General features: G+C 34.1%; 1 protein-coding gene and 1 pseudogene across 20 annotated transcripts in view; both read left to right on the forward strand.

The window, feature by feature from the left end:
- The window catches only part of Gphn (gephyrin), a 641,988-nt gene that overhangs the window by 174,566 nt on the left and 451,745 nt on the right, over positions 1–15,677 (forward strand). The window lies entirely within an intron of this gene.
- Positions 262–1,349, forward strand: LOC124976703 (translation machinery-associated protein 7-like; annotated as a pseudogene).

A 15,677-nucleotide genomic window follows, 5' to 3' on the forward strand; every position in this document is an offset into this window, starting at 1 on the left:
ATTTATATATATATATGTATATGTATAACAAAAACTAAATAGTTATTCATTAAAAAAAAGGTAATCTTGAAAATAAAGTTGGTTAAGAAGAAAAGATACTAAGATAACCTTGACTGGAACTTCCAAGAAATACCAGGTAAAATGAAAAGACCAAATTTAAGATTTATCTGGATAGATGAAGGCTCAGAGATATAAACCAAAGGAATGCACAGCACAATCTTTTCAATGAAATAATACCAGAAAAATCCCAAACCTTAAGAATACAATGGAAAATCAAATGCAGGAGGCTTACAGGGTTCTAAATATACAAAATTACAACAGACCCACACCAAAACACCTTATTGTAAAAACGCCTAACATATAGTATAAGGATAGAATTTTAAAGACTGGTAGAGAAAAATGACAGGTCACGTTTAAAGGCAAACAAATCCAGATTTCAGCTGATTTCACAAATCCAAACCCTACAAGTTAGGAGGGCTTGAAAAAATACCATGCTCTAAAAGAAAAGGGATGCCAACCATGAATGCTATACTCAACAAAACTAAGCTTCAGAATTGACAATGCAATAAGAACTTTCCATGATAAAAAGCATTAAAGAATTTCACAATAAAGCCTACACTACAAAACATACTCAATGAAATATTTCATGAAGAAGAAATGAAAAATAAAAGTGAAAGGCAGCAGATGGAGAAACTACACTGGAAGAATAGTCAATCAAAGGAAAAATTAATACAAATTAAAAACTAGAAATAAATGAAAAAGAACTAAAAAATAATTTTTCAATAATAACATTGAATGTAAATGGTCTACACTCATTAATCTAAAGATAGACTGGAGGGGCGGCAGGTGCCATGTCTGGCTGTAAAGGTGGCAAGAAGAAGCCCCTGAAACAGCCTAAGTAGCAGGCCAAGGAGATGGATGAGGAAGATAAGACTTTCAAACAAACAAAAAGAGGAACAGAAGAAACTTGAGGAGCTAAAAGCGAAGGCCACAGGGAAGGGCCCCCTGACCACAGGTGGAATTAAGAAATCTGGCAAAAAGTAAGCTGTTTCTTGTGCCAGAAATGATGACTGTTGATTCCATTCCTATTTAAACATCAGGATCCCCACCGTGACATCTTTTACCACCTAGAACTAGAATGAAGTGTTGTGTTGAGGTCTGTTGTAAATTTAAGAATAAACTTATATAAAAAAAATAAAAATAAAGACAGACTGGCAGATTGGATTAAAAAACAAGATCTGTGGGAAAAAACATATCATTCATATGGATCTTGTGCACATTCAAGGTTTTTTATCATCATATCAGGTAAAGTGGACTTCAAGTCAATGTTAATCAGAAGGGACAGAGAAGTTCAGTTCATACTGCTTAAGGGAATTATACAACAGGAAGAAATAATAATTGTAAATATTTATGCCCCAAACAATGGTTGCAGCTACATACATCAAACCCTTCTCAATACCAAAAATCAAATAGACCACACCACAATAATCCTGGATGGCTTTAACACACCTCTTTCATCTCTAGATAGATCTTCCAAACAAAAACTACATAAAGAAGCTATAGAACTAAAAAATATAATTAATAATTTAGGGTTAACATATATATATAGAATATTTCATGAATCAATGACTGAATACACTTTCTTCTGAAGGGCACATGGATTATTTTCTAAAATAGACTGTATCTTTAGCCACAAAGCAACTCTTAGCAAATACAAAAAGTAGAGAAAATACCGTGCATTCTATTCAACTATAATGGAAAGAAATTAGATAACAGAGAGAATAAAAACTACTCTAAACCCTGGAGACTAAATAATATACAATAGTATGATAAATGGATAGCAGAAGAAATCAGAGATGAGATAAATACTTAGAGGTAAATGAGAATATTGATACAACATATTGAAATCTCTGGCACAATAGGAAGGCAGCTCTAATAGGAAAGTTCATAGCATTGAGCTCATTCATTGAAAGAATGGAAAGTTACCAAATAAATAATATTATATACATCTCAAGGTTCTAGAAGAAGCAGCACAAATAACATAAGAAACAAAAGACAGGAAATAATTAAAATTACAGCCAAAATCAAGGAAATGGAAACAAATTTTAAAAATTATTGTTTGTTTGAACACAACAAGTTGGTTCTTTGAAACAAAATTTGAAAATTTATGCTGCAATAAAATAGAAAATCTTGAAGTGGACAAATTTCTAGAGACATATAACCTACCCAAATTGAATCAGGAGGACATAGAAAATTTAAACAGATAAATTTCAAGTAATGAAATTGAAGATGCCATCAAAAGCCTACCAACAAAGAGAAGCCCAGAACTCAAGGGATTCGTACCGGAGTTCTACCAGATCTCTAAAGAAGAATTAACACCAGTCTTTCTCAAATTATTCCATGGAAAGAAAGGAGGGAACTGATTTACATTCCTTGTATGAAGCTCTTATAATGCTGATACCAAAACCAGACCAAGGTATGTCAATGAAAGAAAACTTCAAACCAATAAAACTGATGAACATAGATACAGAAGTTCTATACTAGCAATCACATATAAAAAAAAACAGACAAGATAGTGCATCATGATTAAGTGGGTTTCATTGCCATACAAGGTTGGCTCAACACATGAAATCAATAGACTTAAAGACAAGAATCAAATGATTATCTCAATAGATACAGGAAAAGCATTGCACAAATACAGCATCCATTCATGTTCAAAACAGTGGAAATACAGGCATAGTAGGAGCATACTTCAATGTTGTAAAAGCCATATGCATTAAACCCCAGGCCAACATCATTATAAACAGAGAAAAGTTGAAAGCATTCCCTCCTAACTGGAACAAGACAGGGGTGTCCTTTTTCACTACTTTTATTGAACCAATTCCTTGGCCCTCTAGCCAGAGTAATTAGGCCAAATTAAATGAATTAATTAAAGGGACACAAATTGGTAAAGAATAGCTCAGACTCTCCCTTTTTTTCTAACATTATCCTGTGAATAGAAGACTCAAAATACTTCAGCTGAAGCTGGTAGAACTCATTAATGAATTAAGCAAAGTAGCAGGATATAAAATTAGTACCCATTAATCAAGTGTTTTCATATACATCATGATGAATCACCTGAAAAATAAATTAGGAAAACTATCACCATAGCCTTAAAAAAAAAAAAAAATTGGGAAATCAGTTTAACAAAAGAGGACTATGACCTCTACTACTAAAAACTACAGAACACTGAAGAAAAACATTGAAGAAGACCTTAGAAGATGGAAAGATCTCTCATGTTCTTTGATAGGAAGAATTAATTTGTCAAAATGCCCATACTACCAAACCACTCTATAGATTTAATGCAATTCTTGTTATAGACCTATACTAAGAAAAACAGCATGCTATTGGCACCAAAACAGACATAAAAACTAATGGAACAGAAGAGAAGACATAGGTACAAACCCACATAAATGCAGTTACTTCCTTCTAGACAAAGGTATTATAAAGATACATTGGAGAAAAAATAGCCTGTTCAACAAATGGTGCTAAGAAAACTGAACATCTATATGCAGTAAAATGAAATTGAACCCTTGTCTCTCACCCTGCACACATCTCTAATCAAAGTGTATCAAAGACCTAGGCATTAGACCAGAGACACTGTGCCTACTAGAAGAAAATGTAGTCTCAACTTGCTATCATGTCAGCTTAGGAACTTACTTTCTCAAGAAGACTTAAAATCAAAAATCAATGATGGCATGATAACAAACTAAAAAGCTTATTCACAGGAAAGGAAACATTGAAAAGCATGAAAAGAGTCTATAGAATGGGAGAAAATCTTTGCCAACTACACCTCAGATAAGGCCTTAATTTCCAGAATATACAAAGAACTCAAAAAACTTAACACTGAAAAACTAAATAACCCAATTAATAATTGGGCAAAGGAACTAAACTGACATTTCTCAAAAGAAAAAATAATACAGTCCACAAATATATATGAAAAAATGTTTACATCTCTAGCAATTAGAGAAATGCAAATTAAAACTACACTGATTTTTTTCACTCCAAATGGCAACTATCAAGAATACAAATAACACTAAATGTTGATGAGGATATAGGGAATAAAGAGTATACTCATATATTGCTAGTGAACCTGCAAATTGGTGCAACCACTGTGGAAAGCAGTTTGGAAATTCCTCAAAAGCTAGGAATGGATCCACCATTTGACCTTTTTACCACTTCTTGGTATATATCTAAAGAAGTTAAAATCAGCATTCTACAGTTTTGTGGTCACATCAATGTTTACAGCAACTCAATTCACAATAGCTAAAATATAGAACCAATGTAAGTTCCCCTCAACAGGTGAATGGTTAAACAAAATGTGTTATGTTTACACATGGGAATATTACTCAACCATAAAAAAGAATAACCTTATGACTCTTGTGGTAAATGGATGGATCTGGGATTATCATGCTAAGTGAAATAAGCCAATCCCCCCAAAATCAAAGGTGGAATGTTCTCTCTGATATGTTGTTACTCACACAACATATTGTGGGAGGAAAAGAGCAGAAACTCAGTGGATTAGACAACAGAGAATGAAGGGAAGGCATGGAGGATAGGAATTGAAAAAGACAGAAGAATGTATCTGACAAAATTTTCATATACACATATACAAATACACCACAGTGAACCTCCACATCATGTACATCCAGAAGACTGGGATCCTAATTAGACTGACATATACTGTTGGGGTTTCTGCCATGTTTCGTGTGGATGAGAAGAGGGTTGACTGCCAGAGGATGATGTTGGCTTTAAGTCAGTCAATTACCCATAAACTTATCTAATCTATAAACACACAAGAGCCAGTATTCTTTTTAAATGTGGGGAGTGTATGGGTTGGGTCATACTAGACCTGGCCTCTAACAACATGGAGTAGCTCAACTCTCTTTTATTTATAGTTGCACAGGTAATGGGACTGAGAACAGGAGGGGCTTCTTCTGTGATGAACAGTATGGGGTGGAGTTAGGGGAGTCAATTTGCTCAGGGAAACTATCATATAACCAGGCAGGGAATTACTCCCATAGTGCCACATACTCCCGGGCAATCTGGGACAGACTTCCATGTCTGCCAGTTCTGAGAAGTCAGGCCTCTGTGTCCTGAGGCTCAACCTCGTCTGATGCTACTAGATAAGGATGGCTTCCCAGAATATATTCCATGTTTGTTTAAACATTTCAAAAATGACACTACAATTATTAAAATAAATCATAATGTGCATAAAATATTTAACCTACAATATAACTATTCTTTGTGCATGTACATATACTTAGTAAATTAATGTTGAATGACACTTATGTACAAGAAGAGTTCTTCTCTCTTGGATATGGGAGCAGAGTATTATTTCTTCAAAAGATTTTACCCATTTTTATTTTCCATTGTAGTATCATTATATAACTTTAGTACAATGTTTTTAAATAAGCTCAATGCAATATTGTAATAAAATAATATGCTCATCTGGTCTTTAATGATTAAAAAACAGGAGAATTACACTTGAATTATGGATTATCATATTGAAGCATTTTGAGAAAATCTGGTGTTACTTTGAATACAGAATATTTGTCATTCATCTCATTACTAAATTCTACATTTTTTTCTTAGTATTCTAACAAAAATTCATTGTAGAACAACTTCATTTGATAGTTAAAATAATTCTGAGCATCTCTGTTTTAAAATGGCCGGATCTTATTTTAGCATCATTCTCTTAACTTGGCATTAACTTTTGGCATTAGACTGATACATAAAAATTTTAGAATTTGGAGAAAAGTAATTGATTTTTGCATTTGCCTAGTTGGATTTGCAAATAATTTTTTCCTTTTTAAGAATTGTTAATATGCATTATTAATGATTTTATTTATATTTTAGATATACTCTTTTTCCATGGGAGTATGGTTCAAAGAAAGAAGTGCCCAGTATTGAAAAAACAACATATTTTCTTCAGTTATTATTATGGAAATTATTTTATTCTGAGTTTTTTGCCAATTGCAACATTCTTTTAATGCATACCTAATTTGTTGATTATTTTTAAAGTCAGGCACTTATTTCTTTTCCATTCACCTGACATAAATCTTTTATACTTTATCATTGATTTATGTTATATATGGTCATAGATGATTCCATGTGAACATAAATGTGACATTGACTAGGATATTTGTGTAAACATTTGTTTTGAAAATCCCTTTCTTAAGTAATCTTCATACTCTGAAGAATATGCATAGACTTGTATAATGATTATTGAATTATCATATATGTTACTATAATAAATGTTCCAAATAAAATTATTAGAAAAAATATGCACTTGATGAATGTTTTATAAGTGAATAATGATTCACCCACCTAAGCTGCTGGGACTGAAGGTGCTTGATGGTAAACAAATATTAAATATTTCAAGGACTATTCTGTTAGAATGGCAGAAAGAATCACAATGGAGGAAATAGTGGGACTGAGAAAAACTCAGGCTTATCTGGACAATATCAGTACTCACAGCAGTATGTTCATTGTCTTAATCAGATAAGTCAGCAGGTACAGAATTTCTGTGAACAAAGTATACAATTAAAATTGAATCTATTTGTATATATATATATGTGCTTGTATATGTACATATGTATTTAATTACTCATATACACATGTTTGTGTCCAAATACAAACATTAAATGATGTTTACATCAAAAGGAGTCTGAGCTAGATGAGGTCCTTATTACCTGAGGGTAGATCAAAGGGGCATAACTTAAAGAAACTATTTCATACTCTAAATCTGTGGCGAGCTAATGGAATAATCATAGGTATTCTGTAATTTTTCTAAACTCTATAATACCTATTCCTAAATTTTGCTTCCACTGTAATAAAACAAATTAGTGGACTTGAATGAACTGAGTGAGCTATTGGGTGAACATGATAAAGGAGCCATATCAGGGGAGAACAGAAATTTAGTAAGTTATGAATGTCTATGCAAGATTTTCTGAGTTTGCAAGTAACTTTAGATTTATTGTAATTATGGGAGCTGACTGTGACATGTGGCAAGGTTGAGGTGAAGGGGGTATCTAACAAGCTCTTTCAGTTATTGAAAATACTTACTTCTATCACAATCCTATAAGTTAAAATGTAAGACCATGTAGATGCTTCTGTTACAATCCTATAAGTGTTAAGAGTAAGACCAAGAAGAAAAACTTGATATTCACTTTCAGCTGATTAATGTACCTAAGTGTTTATTTGAATTAATAATTTGCATGCATACTAAATTTCAGAATAAATGACTATTTTGATAGCTTATCTTCTGTTTATGGTTATGAATATTTAAGATTGATTTCCCTTGATATGTGTATAGTTTATTAGTTTGTATTGTGTTATATGTACTCTTCTTACTGTTGTGCTCTCTCAATAGTATATTGAAATGTGGTGTCAAGTTTAACTTGATGTCCTCACATTAGAAACATATGATGTTCTATTTAATTTTCATCCATACAAGAAGTCATTCATAGCATATTATTAATTCTTTTTAAGTATAGAAATATGTACTATTTAAGTTGTAAAAATAATTTATATTGTTTCTTCTGGAGAGATGACTACTATATGTAAAGATATTGTAAAGTATTTTAAATTATATGGTTGATTTTAAATTACATTCAGTTGTATTCTCTATTGAGGTAATTCTTAAATTCTCAATACTTGTAAATCCCCTTGAGTATATGCTGCAGATAAGAGAAAGCATGTTAACATATTTGTGTTTTAGATTTCCTATTGCTTATTTTTTGTTAGAAGAATTATTTGAACTCAGACAAAAGAAAACATACAAGAGAGAACTATAAAAATTTGTTGGTACTATATATGATGCTGATATAACTGTGGTGGAGATTATATCTTATTTTGTGTCAAGTATATGGATGTGTTTAATTTACAGAGATTCTTAACAATTAAAGACTATCTTAGGTGTGGCCATTTTAGGTGTATGCTATCTTTCACAGAGGAAAATACGTGGAAGAATGGCCCATTTCAGAATGCAGTATATTAGTAATTTTCTTGCCTTTATTTTGTTTATTTTTATATGGTGCTGAGGATCAAACCCAGTGCCTCACACATGCTAGGCCAGTGCTCTGCCACTGAGCTACAGCCCTAGCCTGCTTGTATTCTTGATAATAGACATTCTAATTGGGGTGAGATGGAATCTTAGTGTAGTTTTGATTTGCATTTTTCTTATTACTAGAGAAGTTGAACATTTTTTCATATATCTGTTGATTTCTTATAGATCTTCTTCTGTGAAGTGTCTGCTCATTTCCTTAACCCATTTGTTGACTGGGTTATTTGTATTCTTGGTGTAAAGTTTTTTGAGTTCTTTATAGATTCTGGAGATCTGTGCTCTATCTGAAGTGTGTGTGGCAAAGATTTTCTCCCACTCTGTAGGCTCTCTCTTCACATTGTTGATTTGTTTCCTTTGCTGAGAAAAAGCTTTTTAGTTTGAATCTATCCCAATTATTGATTCCTGCTTTTATTTCTTGTGCTTTTGGAGTCATGTTAAGGAAGTCTATGATGAAGATTTGGACCTACTTGTTCTTCTGTTAGGTACAGGGTCTCTAGTCTAATTCCTAGGTCCTTAATCCATTTTGAGTTGAGTTTTGTGCAGGGTGAGAGATAGGGGTTTAGTTTCATTTTGCTGCATATTGATTTCCAGTTTTGCCAGCACCACTTGTTGAAGAGGCTATCTTTTCTCCATTGCATGTTTTTGGCACCTTTGTCTAGTATGAGGTAACCATGTTTATGTGGGTTTGTCTCTGTGTCCTCTATTCTGTACCATTAGTCTACCTGTCTGTTTTGGTGCTAATACCATGTCATTTTTGTTACTATTGCTCTGTAGTATAGTTGAAGGTCTGTTATTGTGATACCACCTGTTTTGCTCTTCCTATTAAGGATTGCTTTAGCTGTTCTGTGTCTTTTATTCTTCCAAATGAATTTGATGATTGCTTTTTCTGTTTCTATGAGGTATATCATTGGGATTTTAGTTGGAATTGCATTGAATTTGTATAGCACTTTTAGTAAGTATGGCCATTTTGACAATATTAATTCTGCCTCTGCAAAACATGGGAAATCTTTCCATCTTCTAAGGTTTTCTTTAATTTCCTTCTTTAGTGTTCTGTAGTTCTCATTGTAGAGATCTTTTACCTGTTTTGTTAGATTGATTCCCAAGTATTTAAATTTTTTTCTGGGGCTGTTGTGAATGGGGTAGTTTTAAAAATTTGTCTTTCAGAGCATACATCACTTATATCTGAAGGTAAGTTTGCTGGATATGAGATTCCTGGTTGGCATCCACTTTCTTTCTGAGCTTGAAAAATGTTGTTCCAGGCCCTTCTAGCTTTTAGGGTCTGGACTGGGAAATCTCCTAACATCCATATTGGTTTCCCACTATATGTAATCTGATGCTTTTCTCTTGCAGCCTTTAAAATTTCATCTATATTTTGTATGTTAGGTATTTTCATTATAATGTGACTTGGTGTGCCTGTTATAACTTTGCACATTTGGTGTCCTGTAAGCCTCTTGTAGTTGATTTTCCATTTCATTCTTCAGATTTGAAAAATTATCTGATATTATTTCATTGAATAGATTATTCATTCCTTTGATTTGTATCTCTGTTCCTTCCTCAATCCCAATAATTCTTAAATTTGGCCTTTTCATGATATCCTGTAATTCCTGGGGTTTCTGTTCATGATTTTTTACCATTTTTTGTTTGGTCAATTTTGTTTTTAAGATTAAATATTTTGTCTTCATTGTCTGAGGATCTGTCTTCCAAGTAATCTATTCTGTTGGTGATGCTTTCTATTGAATTTTTAATTTGGTTTATTGTTTCCTTCATTTCAAGGATTTTTTTCAGAATCTTATCTCTATTGAAATGATCTTTTGCTTCCTGAAATTTGCTCTTCAAACTGTTTATTGGTGCTATCATTCATTGCCTGTATTTACTCTCTTATCCTTTGCTCCTTGGATCATTTTAATTATGTACATTCCGAACTCCCTTTCTTACATTTCTTCTACCATGCTGTCTTTGGATTCTATTGATATAACTTCTAGGTTTGTTTGGGACACTTTCTTCCCTTTCTTCTTCTTGTTCATGTATCTTCCCCTCTAGCAGTGCGAATCTGAGGCATTGCAGTACCCCCTATGGACTTATAGTGACCCTGCAGGTTTCCAATACCTCACCTTTAAGGAGGATCAATATTAGCAGCACACAATATGAACAATATGCATCCTTAACCCAAATAGTTCCAATTAAGATACTAATGGTATTGTCTTAAGAAACAGAGGTGATGAGCTCGATTTTTATCTACAGCATATACAATAGGTTTGCAATAATGACCACAATTTCTAATGGTGGACAAAGAGGATGGGGAGGGGTGTAGGATGTAATGTTAATGAGATAAGAAGTGAGTCTATAAGGGTACTATATCATGGGAATAGTGAAAGCAGAATTAAAAGACATTAGTTGTTAGCATGAGAAAAGGGTGAAAGAGTTTCCAAGGAAACAGATATATAAGAGGAAAATAGAATGAAAAAAATAATAATGAAAAAAAGAACAGTAGGAATAATAGTAGGTGTGATAGGAATAATCGTAATACTACTAGTACTAAAAAAAAATTCTCCAATAAAACTATACTGTACTGTTCAAACCTCCTGGTCTTCAGTCGCCTGATGCCTGAGAGGTACTTGATAGTGCAGTGTCCCAGGAAGGGAGCTGCCCGACTAGGGATGGTGGCCTCCAGGTCGGGAATAATCCATGATCCTAGGCAGAGGTGTCCCCAGCAGTTGATAGATGGTCAGCCACAGCACAGGCACTAGACTGCACAGGGTGTGGGTGCTAGACCACAGGCTGGACCAGGGTGGCACTGGAGACTGCGGGCACTTGGCTGGGGCACTGGGCCTGGTCTTAGGGCTGGAGTTGCATGTAGGCGCTGGGCTGGGTTGTGGGGCTTTATATTTTATTTTTGATAGTAGCCATTCTAATGTATATAAGATTGATCTAACAATCCAATATGTGTTCTTGGTATTTTAACTGAATTTTACTTATTTATGTCTTGTCTTTAATAATGACTTTGATGTACCTCTTCTAGAGAGTAAAGGAGGAAAAGGATGTTTTTTGTGTTTGATAGTTATAATACAGTTTTATATTCTGAAGCAAACTATATAAAACTGTCAGTTCAACACAGAAATTTTCTTCACTGTCATTGCAAAGAAGATAAAAGCACAATTAAGTCCATAGTAATTTCGTAACTGTAGTATTTTGATAAATTCATCTTTCCTATTTTGTATTGTTTTACTTGCATTGGTGCTATTAGTATAACTCATTTATATAGTGACATTGTTCTTATAACTTACCTATAAAGGATTGCTTTTGGGAAAAAATTCTTCTTGCACCATAATTTTTTTAATGGCTCATTATACTTGTACATAATAGTGGGATTTGTTGGTACATATTCCTACGTGGACACTATATAATAATATAATTTGGCTATCATTCCCTAGAATTTTCCTTTTCTTTCCCTTCTTCCCACTCCCTTGTTCCACTCCTTTTTTCCACCCACCTTTACTTTTCTGGAAAAAAATTGTTTAATTAATTGATACCAGCTTGAAGTGGGGTGCACTGATTAAAAAACACCACCAGCAACCTACTAGTTGAAATAGATTATGTCAGATATTAGTGATTAAGTATAACATTTTATTTTAAAGAACAAAAACAAACTAGTTATATCTATGGACATTTTATTTTCCTTTGTGTACATTATAAAAGTTACCACTTTTAGTGGAATCTATTCTTTTGGTGGTTTTGAAACACAGCTTTATCCCTCTGAGTATACTTGTCATCATACCACAGTCTATCTGATTAAATGATATTTTAGTCCCTTGGATCATGACATTAACTATGAAGGAAAGGCAGGATTTCTGTCTGAAAAGCAATCATCACTAAATATAGCTTGTACTTATCTGCTGGTGTTAAGACAGGTTGCTATGGTGAATTGAATTTCTTAAAAATGCCAGTCAGAGGATAAACATTGGTTTCTGAAGGGGTTATTTTCCACAGGGCATTACATTCTCCTGATCCATTTTCAGGTAGATGAATTTAGTTAATATTTTTAATGAACTATTTATAAAATTTTATTTTTAGAGTATATTTGAGGACTTCATTATCTATTAAACAAAATAGAAGTGTTTTTGTGTTGTTATCTTTTGTTTCCCTGTAAATTTCATTTGATATGGAAATTCATTTTTTCAATGGCATTCTTTTAAACATTATTGAATTTCATTTTGCTCTGCTCCCAGTAGTTCTGCTAAATCTAAAAGACCTATCAAAGCTGTCTTATTTGTACCTTGAAGTATAAAATTTTATTATTTTTAATTGTTTTCTTATTTGATGGATTATATACAATTTGGTTTATAAAAAATATTGGTACAATATAGTTTAATCTAGGTTGGTGCTATGGTGTTATTGTATTATGTTAAAACTACATACCAAAAGACACAATTGTACTCTTAGAAAACTTGTTCATTTCCACCCACTCCTCAGAGTATATGTTTAATTTTAAATGGCTCATTCACTTTAGAATTTATATTAAAAATTAGTATGTCATGCTTTAGATATTTAGCAATTAGGTTTAAACAGACATAATTCCTGTGATTAAGTAAAATATGATTGAAGATGGATAATGTCTAAGTTTTCTGCCTGAGTCATAGACAATCCAGTTCTTTAAAAATTTAAATGAAATAAGGTGGGAGAGTAAGATGGTTGACAAAGATTCTAAAAGGAACACTGAGTTGAACAGTTATTCATGCACCAAACTTTTCACAAAAGCCAAGGAAATCAGATGAGAAACACCAGTGCCTACTTTTATTATAAATAAAATAAAATGACATAATGAAGAAGGCAGCAAGGAGAGAATTGCCTATTGTGATCCCTCCTCCAACCACAAGCAGCTGGGCATGGAGTCAGATGTCTGCTGCTTGCAGGAGTGAGAAAGAATTAAATCCAGACCTGTTCTTGAAACATAGTACCAGGCCTGCCACAGTGAAACCCAGTGCTGAGCAAAGCTCTATGACCTCTGCCACCAGGCTAATACTTATGGGCTGAGCTGTTGGAATCATGTAAGGCTAGGCAATTGACTGTAACCACCATCTCTTCTCCAAATGTGGGAGGCAGAGTAGGGAGCAAGACTCTACCTGCTGGTGAGTAGGGTATGAAAACTACCACAGAGATCTGCCTTGAAGCCCAGTGGAAGGCCTGTTGTGGTTAAGAACTAGCACTGTATAGAAACTGGAGGCCTTGTTCACAGACCAGGACTCATAGACAGAACAATCCTCTAGATAGGCCCTAGCATCAGGTGGAGACATGATCTGGGGTAGGACAGACTGGAGTTTTGACCTGCATTATTTCCAGCCTTGAAGTGGGCCTGGGGCACACATGCCCTTCTTGTGAGACTGTGTAGGCCCCTGTGACTATGAAATTCAGTTGTAACTCAGGTTAGCATCAACCTGCCTTGCCAAGTGACTACCTTCACTAACCCTAACCTTGGACAGCATAGCATGGTGCAAGACCCTATTCATTGTGGGTAGGACAAGGTAATAAGCACAAGACTTCCCTGGAACATAGAACTAGGCTCATGAAACCTAACACTGAATAGATTCTAACAGCACCCTTCCCAGACCTGCCTGAGTACAGACTCTGGAATAGCTTTAGTGCCAGAAGAAGACATACAGTCCCAGTCGGGCTGGTTGCATGTTCTTGGGCCACAATTCTACCTCAGCAATTCCAATGTGGGCCTTTGTCCTGTAACAGTGCTGTGTTGATCTTGGCAGGCTGTAGGCTCAGGGTGTGTCACAACTTGACAGCTTTGGTGGTTACAGGTATGACATAGGAGCCTTTGGCTGATCCATCCACAGGCAGAATCCTGCAGTTCATGATACAAGCATGTAACTCTGAACAGGGCTTCTGGGCCAACGGCAGACCCAGGATGAAGCTTGGGATAGACTATTTTTTATAGGTACTCTCTGTTTCTTTCTGAGTAGCAACACATCAACATGTATTTGTATGAACCTGGACTTGGATTGTCCTCTAGTGTTGGAACAGTAACAACACACCAAGAGCAGACTCCTGGCAAATCTGGGCCTGAGCATCATACAGTGCTGAAATAGTGGAAGTGAGTGCAGGCTTAAAGATCATAAGAATCCTGCTTAGAATTTATGGAATGAGAGACCCAAACAAAGCCAGATTATGAAGACTGGAATAAATGCCAAATGCTTCAATGCCTGGATGACATCACTCCCCAACAAGCTTTACGAGCTTCCAAGAAATCATCACCTCCCCTAATACTCATAATAATTTCCAAAAGCTGACCAGATAATATTCAGTATGGGAGAATGCTCAAAGACTTTAAATCAACTCTTTTTAAGGAACTCAGTGAGCCTGAAGAAAACAAACATTTAGTACTCTAACAGAGAAACTTATCAAGGAGATGGAAGCAGTTTTTAAAAAGCAAACAAAATCTCGAGCTTAAAAATACACTCAGTGAAACTAAAAACTTGATAGAAGGCATCAATAGCAGGATAGATGAAACAGAAGATAAAGTTAGTGAGCTCAATAGGTTATTTGAAATTATACAGTTGGAGAAGAAAAGGGATGGAGAAAGCTTATGTGAACTTTGGTGCAGTATTATAAGAGCAAATATTTGGGTTGTGGTTCAAGGACATAAATGTCAAACAGGTAGGTAGCACATTCAAAGAAATAATAAAATTTCTGTTATTATTTCAACAGAAAGAGGACCAAGGAAAGTTTATAACAATCCACATCAAAAAGTGAAAGATCTCATATAAAGAGTCTATTGCAGCATCTCACAGAACTAGAAAAACAAGAACAAATCAAACCCAAAATTAATAAAAGGAAAGAATTAATATAGAGAAGGAAACAAATATCCAGGTAGAGGGAACTCAGAAGTCACCAGTCAGATTTAATTAAACTGAATCTACCCCAACTTAGAATCAGAGAGTTGGAAGATAGAGAAGATTCTCAGGACTTCAAGAGAAAAGAAACAACGCATAGGGATGTCCCAATTCACTAGCTAATAGACTTCTCAAAAGAAACCTTATAGATAAGGATAGAGTGACATGAGATTTTCATTGTAAGCAGGGGGGAGGTTTGGAAGGTGAGAGGAAGCTGTTAACCAAGAATACTGTACATAGCAAAACTATCCTTCAGAAGTGAAGAAGATATCAAGATATCCCTCAACAAAAGCTATAAAACTCACTGGTAAGAGTAATTACACAAATTAAAAAATGTACTGCTTATATAAGCATGGTGATTTGATCCTTAATATCTTTAGCATGGAGACTAAAAATATGACAATAAAATAGTAATAATTACTATAGTATGTTGAGATAGGTAATATAGAAAGATGTAAAATAGGATATGAAAAATTCAGTGTGTGAGGAGACAAGGAGTGCAAATATTGTTTTCTTATTTATTTTCTCTTGTTTCTGTTCATTATCATCATATTAAGTTGCTGTAATTTCAAAAATAGCATGCTATAATCAAAAGATGTTTATTGTAAGCTTCTTGATAACCATAAAGGAAAAATATATAATAGACAAAGCAAAAATAATTGGAATCAGAATAA

This window comes from Sciurus carolinensis, chromosome 2 (assembly GCF_902686445.1).
Source record: "Sciurus carolinensis chromosome 2, mSciCar1.2, whole genome shotgun sequence".
NCBI lineage: Eukaryota > Metazoa > Chordata > Mammalia > Rodentia > Sciuridae > Sciurus > Sciurus carolinensis.